This window comes from Cimex lectularius, unplaced genomic scaffold, assembly GCF_000648675.2.
Source record: "Cimex lectularius strain Harlan isolate CLEC.00 unplaced genomic scaffold, Clec_2.1 scaffold25, whole genome shotgun sequence".
In the NCBI taxonomy this organism is placed as follows: domain Eukaryota; kingdom Metazoa; phylum Arthropoda; class Insecta; order Hemiptera; family Cimicidae; genus Cimex; species Cimex lectularius.
Window position 1 is genome coordinate 2,683,804 of NW_019392633.1, and position 17,999 is coordinate 2,701,802.

Sequence of the window (17,999 nt, forward strand, 5' to 3'; positions counted from 1 at the left end):
TCGGGTTTCGGCATTTCGCCATAAAGTAACATTAAAAGTTGGCGAATTTTGTATCATTTATTTTCCATATAAGCTAAAGAAGACAAATGGAATCTTCACCAAGTGAATACTAGTGCCAGTATCTTGTAAATAGCAGTACAGCAGTTGAAAAAAATTGATCCCACAGCCACGAGGAGAATAAAATGTTTAATTTAGTTGCTAAACTTGGGACACGTGGTCCAAAGGATGATTATTGTTTCATGCGTTTATTGCTGGAACGCTACTCTTGCAATTTTTCAGTTCAGTAACATTTGCTGATATTGCTAAGCTAGAAAGGGAGTTTATGGGATCTGGACGCAGATGTATATATATAAATTAGCTCTTTCGTTAGCACAAATCTATAATTTTGGAAGACTGTTGAATAATTTCAAAAATTAATTATAAAAAAAAACATTCCGTTATTTCAAAACCCTCCAGTTTTTGTTCCTTTTCAATCGTTTAAGTCTCTATTTTAATATTAATCTGTAGTTTTCCGTTTTTCATCCGATAAAAAAATCTGTCATACTACGAATTAAATCTTCCTCGTTCAGAAGAAAGCCGTTTTTGTGAAATTATCCAATCTCTACGAGGTGTCATCATAGAGGTGTGAATTTTTGCAGTTCAACAAAGATTTTACAATTTTAAATTTTATTTGCTAGTGCTAGCGGACAGAAGTGGTTCAGCAGACGATTAAGACAGTTTAACGTAGATTTGAAAAATGACCCAAATTACGAAACATGCTTAGGTAATCTAGAAAATATCTTATTTGTGTGACAAGTAAGTTTTTCCGAGACAAAAATCGAATTTTCTCAACGGAGTCAGTTAGAAAATTTGCTTTTGCGACATTCTTTTCCATAAACATACAGTTTACTAGTCCCAAAAGGTTTTCTCAAACGTCAAAATATCGATAAATTTAAATTCAAATGAAAAATTCTATTTAGGGATGCTAGATGTGTAAAACGAAATTTCATATTAGCTCACGAAACAAAATTTGTATGACCTTGTTTACATGAAAAATATTTGGATTTTAGAAATTTTTTGGTTATTGATAAATTACAATTAATTAAGGTTTTTAGTTGAGATAAAAAAGTCAATGGCACGAGCGGGATTCGAACCCACGATCTTCGGCTAGATACGCCGCTGCTCTACNTAACATGAAAATAAATAACTTTAGATTTTAAGAGAATTCTAGATTCATATAGCAAATAGCCTATACCTACAAAGGGAAAATATTTATAAGTGTTAACATAACTAATTAATTACAATTAATTAAGGTTTTTAGTTGAGATAAAAAAGTCAATGGCACGAGCGGGATTCGAACCCACGATCTTCGGCTAGATACGCCGCTGCTCTTCAACTTGAGCTATCGTGACCTCGATCCACTCGGACACTAACTTCTATTGTGCACAAGAAGTGGCGGTCCTAATCCGTGACCCATCAACCTGGTCTTCCTCTTGTAAGTCCAAAAATGTCCAATCGGATAAAAAGTAGTTATTCCTATTAGTCTCTTTGCCTCCTTGGTTTATTTAGTTATTAAAATTAATTAATCCTTTTTTTATGTTGGTTATTATGACAACGTTTAGAAAAAAGTTCACGATTCTCAATGTTTTGAGTCACTATCGGACAATAACGAGAATGAGGCAGCTAGAGAAATTTATGCAGTAAATCATGAATGGGTGTTTATTTCAGATTTTTCTATGCTGGTAACACCGGATGATCCTTGATTCGGTCGCCCTTCAGAAGTCGAAGCTGAATAACGTAATTAATTAGTGTTTAAGCTTGGATCGACCCACCCTTCGCGGATTATCGGTCAAAAATCGTGATTTATAAGGACACCATATTCCTCTTAGAATACGCGATGTATTAATTTTGTCATATCAACTGTACACAAGTGCTCCCAAGGACCAAGTTGCTCAAGTTGGGAAGGAGGTATTTGAAGGTGTTTTGATCTTCGTGCTTACTCATTAGCTCCATGGAGTAATTGAAGTTTTTAAACATCTAATGTTCTCGCTTTGATCCATCGGACATAAAGCCAAGTTGCAACAACAAATCAGCTTCTCCTGCCTCACCCATTTTATAGGAGTAACATACTACCTGAATATGTTTTTCTCAGCCAATAGGATTAAGGGAGTGGTGGAAAAACTGAAATCAATGGATAAAAAAACACTTCTCGCTTATTCTTTGGAGTCGAGTCTACTAATTTCTAATTTTCATTTGTTTGCTTCTTAAGTTTTAGCTTGAAAAATGACACTATGGTTTTTTCATAGTTAATTTTAATGGATAGAGAGTTGGTGACCGAGTGGAACGAAGTCACAATAGCTCAAGTGGTTGAGCTGCGGCGTATTTAACCGAAAGGTCGTGGGTTCGAATCCCGCTCGTGACACTAAGTTTTCATGTCAACCAAGACCTTACCTAAAAAGAATTATTAATTGAAAGAAATAATTTGGTCTATTAGACCACTAAACATAAATAGATTAATAGTTAAGTTTAGTGGTAATTCTTACAGTACAGTTGTATTTAATCGGTCATAAAAGGCCTATAAAATGGGCCAAGACGAACGAAAATCACTTGTAGAATGTATCTTGGTCATTAATATTAATTGCAAATCGTTACAAATACCTTCATCACGTTTCGTGGGCTGTATTAATTTTGTCGTGTTTGGAAATCATCGTGATGCATGTTTCCTTCAATGTTGACAGTTAAACCCACCCTGTTTCTATATTGTTTGTTCTTAAGTTGAAATTTAAAAAAAGTAACACTGCCTACCCAGGTCGCTATAAATATTAAATCTTAACCAAAGAGATAAATAGCTCACTTCTGAAACCTCTTGCGATGACCATTTTGAAGGTTTATTGGTTTTTATTTAAATAGAATAACAAAGTCGTTATAAGAAGTTGTTTCCAAAGATTTGTGGGTATATAAATTTCTAAGGGTTTTGCCTTCGCCTTTGATCTGGACGTTCTGTAAATAAATTCTTCCAGTTTAATCGCCAGCTTTGACGTAAACATGATAGCTTCATCCACAAGCCTGATATACACTCAATTATAGTGATTTCTGTCTACAAAATTTTCATATCACTTCGACTGAATTTTAAAAATTTAACCTAAAAAGAAAATTGCACGTTTGCCATAATCCTTGACTATTAAATAAGTACAGTTGTTATTGAGAAATAGTTTACCTCCCCCCCCCCCGAAACATTATCGACAATTTGAAGAAAGTCACGTTTAGAAAGTGTCAAGGCTTCGGATTGCCAGTTGTTTATTCCTTGTGCCTTCAAATTTCAAAGTGCTTGTTCGAGCCCATTCAAAGATTCTGACCATTTTTTTATAAGTGTGGTTTTTAAAGGGTTCCTGCGGTTAGACTGCGTTAAACTATGACCTTACACCGAAATATCCATCGTCCTATCATAGTCACGGCTCAAATAACATGGTCGATGTAAAAATAACCCAAAATATTTTTTCTGTTTTCTTTCAGAGGAAACGTTTGGGTGATTAATTTATATTGTTGTTTTTGTTTTGTTTGCTGAATAAAGTTTTATATGAGTTTTACATTTTTCTTTGTTTGTTGCAATGAGTCGACAAACGTTTATTGTTAATGACCAATTGTATGATTATCGTTTGTTATGCAAATAATTCGAACTTAAAACTTTTGGAGAAAATCACAGTAATGCAGATTTTAAATTTTCTTTGACCAAATCGAGAGTGTTTTACATAATTTTTGTCCCATCAACAAATGATTACTCAAGGAGGAGATGTTTGAGAATTTCTGAAAATTTTGAATAAAGGGTTTTCCACCGACCAATTCTAAGCACAGAAGAGTCAGAACTTAGAGACTTTTTCTTACTTTTTCTATTTATGATTCTTTTATGGTAATATGGTCTTCAAATCAACCTTAGAGACGATAACTTTGAATTATTGTTTTCCACAGGAAGAAGCGTCAACGTATGCATATAAAAATAAGATAATTTTCGTAACAAGAAAAGTTCGTGCCGGTTTTCATTTGTTATTGTTTAATATCGTTAATCAACATTTATATTTACACATGAGGATTTTGTGTTTATATCATTTTATATTAAGAGGATAATGCGTCAGTTTTTAAAGAAAAAGTGCCAAGAACATTCCACTGTAAATTGTAAAATATTTTCTTTCTCATGGCTTCAAAACTCATAATTTGTGCGTGCTTATTGTATGAATTGTAGCTTGACATATTTTTCACTGCGTTCGGTGATGAAAAAATTGGTGTGTGCACTGCCCAAAATTGATTACAAAAGTTAAAAAAAAACCTCTGCCATGTGGGTGGGCAGTATATCTTTCTCATATTTTGTGCATGCGTTAGGAATAACATTCATAGGGGACCATCTAGAAAGCAGCCGGCATAATCCCTGAAAATTGCATAATAATCCGATAAATGCTTTCAGATATATACATGTTTGTATGCAGATATAGCTGTGTATGCAAGTGCATATTAGGTAGTCAGTATAATTTTGCGCTAAAAAATGTAAAAATTTGAAACTAGACAAAGTATTAAACACATATTTTTCATTTGTTTAATTGCGTCATTGGTTCAAGAGAAATTTAGCCGGGTTTGCTAACAAAGGCACCTGGTCTATATAGTCGTTTAATTCTTGATTTTTGTAAAGTCTGTATTACTACTTACTTGATTATTTAGATGGAAAATTGTCTGTTGTTAGCCGGAAAAACAACAACTTTGAATAGATTCTAGCGATTACATCATTTGTAATAATTTGAACCTCGAATTTTGCCTTGAGCAATGATAAACGCTGGTCATATATTGGGTGTTATTGCTACACATACAATAGACAGGTGAATTTAATTCTGGAGGTCCGATTTCATGGAATATACTATACTACATTCTGAAGATGCTATTAATCACATTGTATGGATAAAAATAATGTTAGTATGAGTAATCGTGTTCTCTCATAAGAAATAATTTATTGGATAAAGTGCTTCGTACGTTTTCTGCAGAAGATGCAATTTCGCTGCAGACGGTGCCTTCAGTTGTGCCGCAGTTGTTGCAATGCACGCTGACAGTTTTAATTGCACGCTATTTTCCATGGCCGAATCCGTGAACTCGTGTGTACGAGACGTACATAGTAATTTCACTGTCAGTGCCCGATTGTTTGTAACAGGTTTATTAGGACAGGATGCGGACCCGCAAAACGTCTCTGAAGATCCGTCAAACCACCTGGAATGGTCATTGAGATTTTTGGATTTTTTCCTCCGCTCATTTATTTCTTGCCTGTGGCTCTCAAATGATTCATCCTTAAAGGATGCTCTTCAATTAAGCTAACAAATCGGATAATGAATTATAATAATTGAAAGGAACGAAGTCACTGAGTTAGATTTTTCCACGACGTCTTTCAGCATAATTTAATATTAAATTATGCTGATAAGACGTCGTGGAAAAATATATTATTATGTATTAAATATAGTGACAAATCGAAAAGCACTGTAAAGTGAATTTAATCGATCAAAACAGTAAATTGTATCTTATAATTGAAGTGATTTTTAATTTGATTTATATAAGATAAGGATAATTTCTAACTGAATGAATTTACTTAATAGGTTACTCATAACTTATTAGTTTATTTATAGATTTTCTTCCGTACAGATAAACGATTCAAGTAATTGAAAAGTCACTGCATTACGTGGGTGTCCCATAAAGAAAGACGATAATTGATTTTTAATAATAATTAATTATCTTGCAGGCACATCACAAATTGTACCAGAAATTTATAATCTGTATTTGTAACTATATAATCATATATAATCGCAAAATCAAAATAAATCTACCTGAGAAAAGTAAAAAGCCAAAATATTAAAACTTTTTCCTAGACTCTTACAAATCGTATGTTTGAATCAATCTCTAGATGTGTGAGACATTTTTTATGGAAGAAAATATCTAAACATTAAATATATTCACATATTATTTCGGAAAAACAGGAATAATTTCTCTCTATTGAATAACTACTACAAACTATTCCTTTTTTAAATTTGTTACAGAAATTGTGCACAATTTTCTACTTTTAACTCACATAAGTAATTCAATCATTAGCTTGTTTTCATATTGTACGAGACAAGACTAGGAATAGCAAAACTAATGACGGTTCAAGTCAAGAAATTCAGGCGATTAAAGACATAAATATTATATAGGCGTTGATTAGGGATGGTTTATGTTGTTATGGTTGGTCGTGCAAGCATTCGATCAGGTTTGGCATACTAAGTAAATTCAAAGGCAACCTGCCCACTTACTTCCTCAGCTCATACAAGTCTCATCTTGTTGAACGTTACTAATGATTTTATTTTCTCTGTTATATCTTATTATATGGGGGACCGCGGTAGCCGAGTGGTTAGCATGAGAGACTCTCACGCCGCGGTCGTGGGTTCGATTCCCACCTTCGCCTCTGGCCCTTTTTTCACAATACCCCCCCCCCCAAAAATGAAAACACACATAAGAATTGTCACATGGCTAATATGCATAGTTCATAACGCCAAAAAAAAAAAAAAAAAAAAAAATCTTATTATATACTTCTGACATTCCCAATCATCCCAAAAGTCCATATTCACATTTGCACACGGTACTGAAATCTTTGTCTACGCACATTGATCCGTTCGTTCCCTGTAGTCTCACCTTTACTGTCCTTGCTGCTAAACAAACGAATATGTACTTCCAGAGCCCAGACATACTTTTTCTTTATGACCATTCTCCCTTCTCCATGACCTCAACATCCCTTATGTTACGCCATAGAATCATCACAAATTCCACTTTTATCGCACTGGTCATCCTACTTTAGTAACCCGGTTTTACTTAACTTAACTTAACTTAAACCTTAACTACTTCCAGATAGTCCTCAACACCCGTCGCCCCGTGATCTCATCCTAAGTAATGGTTAGATTCCTATACTCATAGGTCACTAATGAGTGACATCTCCGCTCAAGACTTAACTAGTTATTATGTTTCACCATATTGTATTTACTTGCAGTTAATACTACATTTGTTAATGTCCAATAAAAGGGAGAGATAGCGAGAATAAGATGTCGTGCCGTTCACTCATGCCAGAGTTGTGGTACGTAGGGTAGTTGACGAAGATGACAAGACATTCAGAGCTAGATGAAACAATCCCGAGAAGGTGTTAATCCCAACAAGTGGACGATTGAGAGATCTTTTGAGATCAACTGTGGCGGTTTAATTTAGAACAAGCACCAAATGCAAGTGCACACATTTTCAAGTAGATTAAAAGTTGCCGACATTACTATAAATGTCGGTTCCTAAGTGCTGCCGAAACTATCCGCATTCTTTTCATACAAACTGTAAAACGAAAATTTTGATTTTTTTCTTTTGTTTACAATAAATGAAATATAATGAATGGAGGTTTTAATCCTAAAGGTTTTAAATCAATGTCGCAAGTGTGATATACATTAAATATCCAGAGCTGGTTAAGGAAACCTGGGAAGATTTTCGAATGTTTCCAGGGCAGTTTTAGATACTTAAACTAATCTGTTCAAATAAACAAAAACACTTTAAATTTTTAATTTATTTAATGGAACATATCACCCTCTACTGAGTACCAGGACATGTGGGAGTAAAGGGCAACATGAGAGCGGACGCTGATAAGCCCTGGCCCCCCTGTGGCATAGGGATGTACACCATTAATGAAGAAGTGACAGAAAGAAAATGAAAATAAAGGAACAGAGGAATTCACTCACTGGATATAAAGAATCAAAAAACTTTCAAGAATGAAATTCAAGAAGCAGGAAAACACTTCGAATCCTAACAGGGCACTTCAGACTGGGCATCTGAAGGTGATTGGTATAACACAAGGCACGTGCAAATTCTGCAAAGAAGCAGAGGAGACACCAACACACCTACAAACAAACTATGAAGCCACATTTGCTGCATTTGTTGGGATGTACAACATAACCATAAGAGAAATTCAACCACTGAATCCCAGGCCTAATAATCTAGTTCCTTTATGAAGTAGGACTCACAGTTGTGCTATAAGTACTGAACTAGAGATACAATAGCTCTTAAATGGCGCAGTATATTGCACACCTCGATCTACAATGTCTACAATGTAAAATATTGAGTGTTGAAATGCGCGATTAACGCGAATTTTAAAAAATAGTAGAAAATGGTTAGGGGTATTTTTTTTTTAATATCCGTATATATGTTTCGGCTGTCGGTTGTATTGAAAGATACAGTTCTTTTCCAATGTGAGTGCGAATTCAACTAAAGAAGTCCACTTCAGTTATTTTTTTTTAGCAAGGGGCTTCCTTTAAAAACTCCTAGGGTTTAATAGTATTTTCTGCTGAGGTTGTTTTACAATTTTATTTTCTTCTATCGTTGGCTTTTTTATACACTTCTGTATTATAAAAAAAACAACAAAATATAGCCGCAGAAGGCATAAATCAAGCCGCACTGTGCGAACGAGACGACACGGTTGTTGTTGAATGGGCCGTCTGTGAGAAAACGCTTCATGCATCCAAGTTATCTCAAGAATAAGTGATAAAATAATGATTTCTTTAAAATCCATTAGTTAAGAAACTAACATTTAATTAAATGAGAAAATTAACTTAAGTACATATGTCGTGTGGTGGTGCTGGAAGACATAATCATAGTCAAGGTGTTTAAACCAATAATTAAATTCTTTGAACAACTTGATGTAAAATAAAAACATCTTGTTCCATAATGCTCATTTATTGTCCCTTCATATTCGATCGGAGGATAAATTTTCGTATGCCATTATTTTTTTATTGTCGTGTGTCGACCAAGTTGCCAATTAATTCGGATAAATGGGTAATTCAGATTGCTTAACCTTATAACATCTTGATAATTAATACTTGGAATAGGAGTAGAGAGATTTCGCGGACGAGATACTCTAATGGTTCCAATAACCTTCTATTCTTCTCTATAAACCATTGCCTTTTAATAAACCTATTTAATGAGACCTTTGTTTTGTATTTTAATTTAATTAATTGTTCCGTTGAGTGCCTAATTTCAATATGTCGTATCTCTGTCGCCCTTCGTTGCCCTGAATATTAATTTTTGTTTTGTTTTTTACCACTTTTTTCTCGATTCAAACATGTGGCCGAGTTTTATATTTCAGCTGAACATTTTTCAAAAAAAACGTGTTATAGGGAACCTGAATGGTCTGTTAAATTAGTAAAACAAGGATGAAGCCGTAGTTCATAACAATTATGTGCCTTCATTTTGTAGCGAGGGGCAATTAACTACATTTTGAAGAAGGTTAGTTTGGCATCGAGGAAGTGGATAATCAGACATTGACAAACCATCTGATTTTGGGAAGACCGTTATTTCAAATAGCCTTCATATCACTTTTAGATCTTTTGCGTACGTAAATTCTTAGTGAAAGAATCCCTTTTGACATTGCATGATACAAAACCTGATAACAAAAATCGAATGGGTCAAGAGTCAGCTTTTATTAGAGTGACGACTAAGTCTCAAGGTAATTTTATTGTTATATATTCAAAAAGTAACTAAATCCAAATGTACTTTTTCTAGATGTAATGTGTTATTTTCCGCCTATGTATTCTTTCCTCAATGTTCAGCCCCATGCTAGCTTACCATTGGAAATAACGATCGGATTCTTCCATTAACCTTTACTAATAAGAAAAATAAATTGTTGACCTCGCACAACTCTTAATGTTTGAAGCAAAATTTGTGAAAACAACAGCGCTGGTTTACTTAGGTCCAGGATGTTGAAGTCCTGACATCTACGTGAGAGCGTTGTTATTTATTAGTCAGTTAAATTAACTGGTAATTTATTCTACATAAAGTGGCCCCTCAGTTGATTCAGTTATTTTTTTAAATTTATCTAGCTGACGATTAAACTTTGAAGTGAAAAAATTTCGCTCTTCAATATTTAGGCAGTGCTGTGCTGCTAACGTTTGATTTAAGGCTTGTGCCAAATGAGCTGGGCAAAAGCCTATGGAAATTTGCCAACTTAATTTACGCATTTTTTGTTTAATTTTATTATTTACAGTTAGCCATCGAGCTTATCGTTTTCTTTTCAAAACGACATTGTTTTTAACTTTTTGCGTCTTTTTTCAGCTCTTATGAATTGCAATAATTTGAAGAACACCCGTCCTCTTTTTCCTTTCAGCCGTTTTTCCCCTGCTCGTATTTCCCGTTTCGAGAGTGTTCCATTTTTTCCTACGGCCGCGAATCGGTGTGATAAGCCGGTTATACCTTCCTTGAGAAATGGGAGATTCTAATAATGTTCTAAAATCCGGCATAAGTATCCGTATTCGTAGAAGTGACGGTAGGACTCATCCGGCGATTGTTTCTAGTGTAAATAACGTTTTGCAGAGTGTTACAGTTGAGTGGTTTGAAAAAGGTGAAATAAAAGGAAAGGAGATCGATTTTGAAACAATATTTAACTTAAATTCATACCTTACATTGCAAAATTTAAACAGTAAAGTGATGGTCACAACGACAGAACAGTCGAACCCGAAGCCTAAAAACAGACTTACGGTGAGGCCGTCTTTACCATCGACGAGAAGCCGGTTGATGAGCAGTGATTCTAAATCGGCTTCTTGTTTTAAATTACCGAAAAAGTCCATTGGGAACAAACCGTTAACCCGTGGAGTCGAGAACAACCAAGAGAAACCCGCGGCTCTCGTAAGATGTCAGACGAACAAGAGGCTCAGCCACTTGCCCAAGACTATATCCGATCCGTCGATCGGCCCGGCAGCACGCCCTCGGCGGAGCAATGTCGTCAAAGAAGTAGAGAAGCTGAAAAAGAATCGCGAAGAAAGAAGAATCCGCCAAGCGGAGTTGAAGGAAGAGAAAGAAGCTATGATGAACGTTGACCCGGGCAACCCCAACTGGCAGTTCCTTGCGATGATAAAAGACTACCAAAACACGCTCGAGTTCAAACCGCTCAAAGATTCGGAGACAGTGGAAAACCATCAAATAACCGTTTGTGTGAGAAAAAGGCCACTGAACAAGAAGGAATTAGCTCGCAGGGAAATCGATGTGGTTAGCGTGCCAAGGAAAGACTTGGTAATCGTCCACGAGCCCAAAAACAAGGTGGACTTGACAAAATATTTGGAAAACCAGCAGTTTCGTTTCGATTATGCTTTTGACGACACGTGTAATAACGAAACGGTGTATAAATATACCGCTCAGCCCTTAGTACAGACGATATTCGAAGGAGGGATGGCCACGTGTTTCGCATACGGTCAAACGGGGAGTGGTAAAACGCATACCATGGGTGGGACCTTCTCTGGTAAAATGCAAGACACCAGAAGGGGGATCTACGCAATGGTCGCCAAAGATGTTTTCACCCTGCTTCAATCCGACCAGTACAAACATCTTCGTTTGATAGTGGCCTCTAGTTTTTTCGAGATATATAGTGGCAAAGTTTTCGACCTTCTGGCGGACAAAGCCAAGCTGAGGGTGCTCGAAGATGGTAAACAACAGGTACAGGTGGTGGGTCTGACGGAGAGAATCGTTAATTCGGTGGAAGGCGTTTTATCCTTGATAGAGACGGGTAACAAAGCAAGGACTTCCGGTCAGACATCGGCTAATTCGAATTCGTCTCGATCGCACGCCGTTTTCCAAATCACGCTGAGATCACCTGAGTCGTACAAACTGTTCGGCAAGTTTTCCCTCATCGATCTGGCCGGTAACGAAAGAGGTGTGGACACTTCTTCAGCGGACCGTTTAACGAGGATGGAAGGAGCCGAAATAAACAAATCTCTCCTCGCGCTTAAAGAATGCATTAGAGCTCTGGGTCGCAAGGGGGCTCATTTACCGTTTAGAGCCAGCGTTTTGACTCAAGTGCTCAGGGATTCTTTCATTGGGGACAAAACGAAAACGTGCATGATCGCCATGATCAGCCCAGGTATGGGCTCTTGCGATCATTCATTGAATACCCTTCGATACGCGGACAGAGTGAAAGAACTGGGTGCCGTCGAACCGGAGCCGTTGCCGTCTCCTCCTTCTGTAGAGGAACCTCCTGAGAGGATGGAAGAGGTCCCGCCCCCGGCTGAATCCATTCTCGTCGGGCTGAGCCAAGAGCCTTATTCCACAACGTTTTCCGAAGAAGCGTTGTCACCGGAGCTTTTGAGCTTCCACGAGGCCTTGACCCGCTTGCAGAAATTGGAAGACGATATGCTCGACGGCTTCAAAGCTTGGAAGGAAAAGAACAGGTCCTGGGACACCAAAGAAAACCAACTGATGGCGATGACGAAGCAAGTCGACTACGACCAAGATCTGTTCGCATCCGGCCTGAATTCCGTCCTTATGGAGCGGCTGGACCATCTCCAGGCCCTGCTCGAAAAAGTTATTTCTTTTCGGGAACAGCTCGACGCCGAAGAAGAAATGGCTAATAATATTTTAAAACAACGCACCCAATCATCCGCTGCCTGAATAATTACGGAATCCTGAAGGAAAGAGCAAACCTGAAGCAATATGGTGAAGCGTAGAGTGCCAGCCCAACAGAGTTTCACCAAATATGTGCCTCCCTAACACGTCTGTTGCTTTTGAGAAATAATAAAGTGACTTCGCTTTATTGTATATAGTAAATCATTACTGCTTTTTTACTTATTAATTAATTACTGTTAAGAATACAACTTTACAATTACTATTATTAACTGCAATTACCTTCTTAGAACTGACATATTTACATTACTTATGAAATTCAGATAATTTAAAATCATTCGATTTCCACATAGCACCTATATAAATTTTAATTCTGATAATTACAAATATTTAAAATGTACAGTAAAATTTAATTTCGATTATTTATTATCGATAGTATTTACAATTACTAAAATTGTAAAACAAACTTATTCTTAGTCTTTTTCTATGGAAAATTGTTCGATTAATAAGTAAGAGTTAATTATAATTTTTAATCAAATTTATTGCTTTTAAATGATAAACAAAATTAAGTTCTGTGTTTTCATACCTTAATTATGGCCAACTTCGTTGTAATTTTATATTAATTTCGAGGGGTATGCATGAGGAGCTGTTTGTAAATACGTGTCATTAAAGTCGAAAGCATAGGGTTTTATTAAAAAAGACATTTAAAAAGAGTGCTTGGGACATGAAAGGTCTTAAAATATTTTTAGCGGCCGGCTGGCAGTTAGGGTTGGCTGTTGACGACTTTTCACGTTTTGTCTATCTCGAATGTCATTCATACATGCATCACACACACACACACACACACACACACACACACACACACACACACACACTCACTCACTCACTCACTCACTCACTCACTCACTCACTCACTCACTCACCCACCCACTCTCTCTCTCTCACTCTCTCTCTCTCTCTCTCTCTCTCTCTCTCTCTCTCTCTCTCACAATCAATCAATCAATCACATTTCTAAAAGATTATCTAACCTAAATTTGGTGGGTCCCAAGAGTTCTAGTGCTGAGACCTCACCCCTACTACTATATAGCCTATAATATATAATTATATATAGCCTAAACCTACGGTTGGGAGCACGGCAAGTGATTTTCACTTGATGCCTTCCCTTCATTCACGCACAGTCAAAATCATGCATTCACTATCCTAAGTTAACCTAATTGGTTCCACAGTCCAGATTCCAGATACTCCATATTCCACACAGACCGTGCCTATATACACTTAACAACTCACGCAAGTAAATACATTCGCACAATTGGGTAGTCACCAGGGGGTTTTGATATTAAGCCAGTGACTACTATCACACTTCAAATATTATAAGACTAAATTTTAAACTAAACGAAATGCTAATAGTAACACCACGCATTTACGTGTATGAAACAAAAGACCAGATCGGATGAAACCTTACCAACGACAACGAAGCCTTACCATTCCTGTAAAAGAATTATAACCAATTTGCCTATTGGTCAGACTTCACAAAATGGTTTAATTACTAGAAAAATACAGCAGTTGTTTTGTTAACGACGAATTCGTAGGCGCGTGAAGAGTTGAAGAAATTAATTTCATTTAACCTCCTGGTTTGATTTTTTTATATTGTTATTTATTTAAAACAAAATTACGGAGGGTTTGCAACAGCAGAGGTCATATTAACCTCGGGGTGCCGGAATTTAAAAAAAAGGCCATTTATATGTTGAGTACGCTTTATGGATTGCTACATTAGAACCCGGAACCTTCATTCAGTTATTTCTTCTTAGAAGCATATATATCAAGCATAGAAATTCAGTTATTTCTTCTTGATAAAATCTAATTGTTTGAATCAGGCAGATGTTGGGATGTTGTAAAGTTGTTTTATCGGTGTGAATTTTGTTATCAAATGTTAAATTGCCTCCTCTGTCCCGCCGAATAGGGCAGACTGATTTTCAATAGTGGATCTTTGCAATCGCCTGAACGTAAGGCCGATATGTTTTCTCGGTCTGCAGCCCTTTAGAGGTTTATTAGCCAGAACGGAACTCATTTTCCAGCAATTATGCCCGTATAAGACGATTCATACCATTTTGCCGTTTTAATTAAACTTCGGGGAAAATTGGTCAAGGATGACCGGGTTCCTAACCGTCAGCTCTTCCTTTATTTAGGGACGTTTGAGTCATTTCGATACGGATTACAATCGAAAATCAGTTCTTTTAAAAACATTACTCTTTAACAATTCAACTGAAGGTAACATGTAAAACATAACTGTTACAAGAGCAGTTTATTATGCAACTGTCAATCATGATCGGCATTATGAAATAATATTTAATTTCACCATTCCTTTCATTTACTACTGGAATGTGTTTTAGCATGTGATTTAAAAAAAAATGTTTCGTCTTGTTTCAAGGGCTAATCGATTAAGAAAGAAAAACGATAGAAGGCTACGTCTGGAAATCAATAAAATAACCTCTAATATATATAACATGCAATATATATATTGTATTGGGTTGTCCGGAAAATAATGCAGGATTTTGGTATTAAACAAAAAAAAAGAAACTAGTTACTTTAAAGCAATGTTCTTTAATCAAAATAATTTCCCATACTCTCAATACATTTCTCCCAACGTGTTGGTAACTTATTAATTCCGTCTGAGTAGAATTCAGAATTTTTAGAATTGATAAAGTCAATAAATGCATTTTCCAGTTCCGTTTGATTTTTGAATATTATGTGTTCTAAGTAGTGGTCCAGGTGTCTAAAAAAATGGTAGTCAGTAGGCGAGAGGTCCGGAGAGTAGGGTGGGTGAGGCAAAGTTTCATAGCCAAGCTCCAATAATTTTTGTGACGTTACACGTGACACATGTGGTCGAGCGTTGTCATGCAACAAAATGGGCCCTTTCCGATTGACCAAAGAGGGCTTCATTACTGCCAATTTCTGATGCATGGTATTAATTTGGTTACAGTATGATTCAGCATTGATGGTTTCGCCAGGATTTAAGAAGCTGTAGTGTATTAAACCAAATGAAGCCCACCATACCGTAACCATTACCTTTTTTTGATGAGTTGGGGGCTTTGGAAAATGTATTGGAGCTTCTCCTTTGTCGAGCCACTGTCCAGAACGTCTAGTGTTATCGTAGAGAATCCACTTTTCGTCACATGTAACAATTCTGGCCAGAAATGGGTCATTTTTGTTTCGACAAAGAAGTGATGCACAAACATCAAAGCGCTGATTTTTTTGGCGATCGTTTAATGAGTGTGGAACCCAATTTTCGAGTTTTTTCACTTTTCCAATCGCCTTGAGGTGGTCAGCGACGGTCGTTTTACTGACTTTGAGTTGCTCTGCACCCACCACTGATCGCAGAACATCATCATTAAGAGAGGAAGGCCTTCCACGACCTTCTTCATCTTCAAGGCTGAAATCTCCCTCCCGAAATTTTTTAAACCACCTTTGCACAGTGCACTCATTAACACAACCCTCGCCCCAGACTTGGTTAATGTTTCTAGCCGTTTGGGCTCCGCTTCGGCCGAGTTTAAACTCGTAAAAGAAAATCGTACGAAATTCTCGCTTTGACATTATAAGGATGACTGAATTATTTCCAAGTAGCGGAATGCTACAGAGGTAAACAAACAATATCATTTGGAAGAGGATTAATAAGTGTTGACATTCATACAAATGAGTAATCCTGTAAACGTAAACAGAATATTTTATATAGATTTTTTTTAATGAAAACTTAAAATCCTGCATTATTTTCCGGACAACCCAATATATAGACGTCGGTTTACTATTTGCCACGCCAGTAGATCTTTGTTCGCATCCCGGTATAGCCCATGGCTTTTTATTTGCAGAGATGTAAATTGGTTTGACACCCTCGTCCGCGACACCCATCGCTTAGTTGGACAATAAGTCTTATTACCAGATCCTAAAATCTTATCAGCAGATCGATGCTTCAAAGTAAGGTGCGCCAATGAAACAAGACTGATCCAGATGGGCGTTCTATAAGGAAGCATTGCTTACAACCTACGCGGACGATACCGCAGTTTATCACCTATCTCTAATCCTACTCAAGTCATCTTCAACATGGCATGGTATGGTAAACAGGATACTAGGAAGCGAGGTTTGTGCCCCCAGGCACTGCAGTCATCTGGCTTATTGTACCTTCCTAGTTCCTTAGTTCAGTGCAATAGACTCAATCCTTCTCCTTAGAAGTATCAGGCGTGTTGTGTAGATGTTTCCTCAGATGCCAGTGACCGGTTAGTAGTCCTACCTCTCCACTGAGTTTAGCCCTCTCCAATTGCACTTTTGTGATGTGATTTTGTTTTACACAATAATGCTTTACTAGCAGTTTGCTCTGCGATCTTATGAGGATTTTTTGCTAGTGTAACCTTTTTTAAGAATTTCTAGAGCACAACTGAAAAAGGACACATGCACCCAAATTGCGTTCACGTTATACAACCGCCTTGCGAAAGTATGATCAAACATGAACGAACTCCCTATCAGGAAAATACTTAGGACTGTATTTAGACAGTAAGCTGATGTTGAATCCTCACAAATAACTCAAGCGACAAGAACTACATAGACTATTCAGAAACTACGAAGACTTATAGGACTGAGTAAGATGAATGTTGAGAACAAACTCACACTGCACGAAACATTACTTCGACCTATCTGGGCTTACGTACCGGGGCTGTGAGGTACCGTCAAACCATCTAACATGTGCGAACTAATATATAAAGAAGTAATCAAAGCGTTCAGATCAAAAGTCCTCAGAAGAATTTTCCGAATTCCTTACTCTAACCCCATTATCTACAATGACCTTAACCTTAACAGTCCCTTCGTTATAGAATTGATCCGTTCCCGCTTCCTCAAATGTCAGTCCAACGTTTTAACACTTCCTGACATTATTGCATAAGCCACACTTCTCTCCACCCCAAGAACTCTCTACTGAGTAGTATAGCTCGTGTCCTCCGGATGCAGTGCTTGCCACAATGTTAGTGTTGTGTCGGGGATTTTATACAATAAAATACAATTTGTAAAGTGCAAATTCACGTAAAGAATACAAACAAATTAAATATTATATTTAAAAAAATTTGTGTTGAAATTTAATTTATAGTAGAAGTATGGAGGAAGCAAGGCCTAGTCGTAAGGGCGCTTGATTCCCGATTTCTCTAGATTGGTTGGTTGTTTGATTTATACAAGTTCAACTCTGCACACTCAAATACATATACATACCAAGGTCGTTTCATCCCCGATTCAATTTTTTAACCTAAGCTCACATTCTCACTCATTGTTAAGTACATACATTTATTGCCCATTTGCACATATTCATTCAAGTAAATAGCGAGATGGAGAGCACATTATTCCTTCATCACCCTTTATATAACTAACTTAACTGTGGGTCTGCTCATAATTCCACCATCGACCCTCTTATACTATACGTTCACGCTAACAAATACAATTTCCAAGAACGAGACTTAGACCTGTTATAAATATAACTATGTTTAGAAGAGCAGCCGTGTTTCCTCAAAAAATAGATTAATAAATACTAACCATCCCTAAATAATTAAATAAAATAAAAAATAACAAAAAATCGAAAC

General features: G+C 36.7%; 1 pseudogene; it reads left to right on the forward strand.

Moving 5' to 3' along the window:
• The first annotated feature begins 9,099 nt into the window (after positions 1–9,099).
• On the forward strand, positions 9,100–12,594 carry LOC106666970 (annotated as a pseudogene).
• Positions 12,595–17,999: the final 5,405 nt, after the last annotated feature.